Source organism: Elephantulus edwardii, unplaced genomic scaffold (genome assembly GCF_000299155.1).
Source record: "Elephantulus edwardii isolate Elephantulus edwardi_28Jun2011 unplaced genomic scaffold, EleEdw1.0 scaffold00127, whole genome shotgun sequence".
Taxonomy (NCBI): Eukaryota; Metazoa; Chordata; class Mammalia; order Macroscelidea; family Macroscelididae; genus Elephantulus; species Elephantulus edwardii.
Window position 1 is genome coordinate 41,819 of NW_006399877.1, and position 2,389 is coordinate 44,207.

The 2,389-nt window shown below is 46.0% G+C and overlaps 1 protein-coding gene across 1 annotated transcript in view; it reads left to right on the forward strand.

The window, feature by feature from the left end:
• Positions 1 to 2,389, forward strand: part of PASK (PAS domain containing serine/threonine kinase) — a 52,983-nt gene that overhangs the window by 39,977 nt on the left and 10,617 nt on the right. The gene's annotated exons all lie outside the window — the stretch shown is intronic.

The window sequence follows — 2,389 nt, forward strand, 5'->3', positions numbered from 1 at the left end:
AAAAAAAAAAAAAAAATAAGGCCCCAGGAATCGATTGACTTGTTTCAATTAACAAATGCAACCTTGGATGCACTCACCAGTCTATGCCAGGAAATTTAGAGGATGGCTGTCTGGCTTTTGGATTGGAAGGATCCGTATTTGTTCCTATTCCCAAGAAAGTTGATCCAATTGAATGTGGAAATTATTGAACAACATCATTGATATCACATGCAAGCAAAATACTGCTGAAGATCATTAAAAACTGGCTGGAACAAGGGAGCTCTGGTGGCCTAGTGGAAAAGAAGCTGCACTGTAATCCTGAAGGCGTGCAGTTCAAATCCACCAGATGCTCTGCTGGAGCAGGAGGGGCAATCTCCTCCTGTGCAAGTCAGATCTGATTAGATGGTACATAACAATCAGTTAATCAATAATAAATAAAAAATTAAAACAAAACAAAAAAAACCCCACACCAAAGGCTAGAATAGTACATACATAGGAATTGCCAGAAGTTCAAGCAGGATTTAGAAGAGGGTGTGGCACCAGGGATATCATTGCTGATGTCAGATGGATCCTGGCTGAAAGTAAGGAATACCAGAAGAATGTCTGTGCTTTATTGACTGCACAAAGGTGTTTGACTGTGTGGATCATGACAAGTTGTGGCTGACATTGAGGAGAATGGGAATCGCAGAGCACTTGATTGTGCTCATGTGGAACTTATACCTGGAGCAGGAGGCTGTTGTGCGAATGGAGCAGGGGAGCACTGCATGGTTTGGAATTGGGAAGGGAGTGTGTCAGGGATGTATTCTCTCTCTATACCTGTTCAATCTACATGCTGAGCAAAGTATCGGAAAAGCTGTAATCTATGAAGAGGATTGTGGTGTCAGGATTGGCGGGAGACCCATCAATAACCTGCATTGTGCAGATGATACAGCCTTGCTTGCTGAAAGTGAGAAGGGCTTGAAGCACTTGTTGCAGAAAATCAAAGAATGCAGCCTTCAGTATGGATTGCATCTCAATATCAGGAAAACAAAGATTCTTATCACTGGACCAATAGGCAGTGTCTTGATGGATGGAGAGGAGATTTAAACTGTCAACAGCTTCATCTTGCTTGGATCCACAATTAACACCTTTGGTACGAGCATTCAGGAAATAAGGAGACGCATTGCACTGGGAAAATCTGTAGTTAGGGACCTTTCCAAATTATTGAGGAGTAATGATGTCAGTTTGAGGACTAGGGTGCATCTGATCGAGCCCATGGTTTTTCTGATTACTAGCTATGCATCCAAGACCTGGATGATGACAGATGACAATAAGGATAAAAAGGACGATAAGGATGACAGAAAAAGAGTTAATACCTTTGAGTTGTGATGTTGGAGAAGAGCACTGAACATCCCATGGACGGCCAAGAGAACAAATAGACATGTCTTGGAGAGGGTGCAGCCAGAGTGCTCTTTGGAGGCAAGGATGATGAGGCTTTGCCTCACACATGGGACATGTTGCTAGGAGGGGCTGTTCCTTGGAGAGGGACATAATGTTGGGGAGGGTAGATGGTCGGAAAAGGAGAGGAGGACCCTCAACCAGGTGGATTGACATGGCGACTGCTGCAATGGGCTCTTGTGTTTCAGGAAGTGTGAGGATGGTGCAGGACAGGACTGGGTTCAGATCTTTTGTTCATATGGTTACTAATAAGTCAACAAAACAACATGTAATATGTATGCATGGCTTATCTACTTAGATAAGCCATGTTTATTAGTAATGATATATGTGTACATATATATGTATGTGTTCTAGATGCTAATGAATTGTCTTAGTGAACCTGCGTCAACTCTTGCATCTGATTCAAAGATATCCATTTGTGTGGATAGAGAATTGTGTTGGAAGGTCATGTTAGCTGACACATACAGCATTGTAGACTGGTGTGGTTGATATCCAGATGATACACACTCAGAAACTTTATTGATTGTACTTAAACCCAGCAGGCAGAATGGGTGTTTGGCCCTGTTGGAGGTGTGTGCGGGCATCTTCCAGGTCTAGGCAGACGACCGATAGTAGTGTCCTTCCCAGCAAAGATGTGAGAACCTCCACAGTGTGCTGATTCAGACTGCCCTTGCAGTTGTGCAGGAGGGTTTTGGGGCTTGACCTCTGCTGTCAGCTCTGTTCCCAAAGTGCTGGGTGACCTCGGCACTCTGCACTCAGGGCGCCTTCCAACTGAGGCCATCAGGCTGGAGGTCCTGGGGATGCATGTCGTGGGAGGCCTAGGTGAGCAGCACGCAGACATGGAGCGAGCTTCCTAGCTGTGGCTGCACCACCTCCCACCTGCCATGGGCGTGCCACACTGCCTCCTGCCTCCCACCTGCCGCCTGCCATGGGCGTGCCACACTGCCTCCTGCCTCCCACCTGCCGCCTGCCA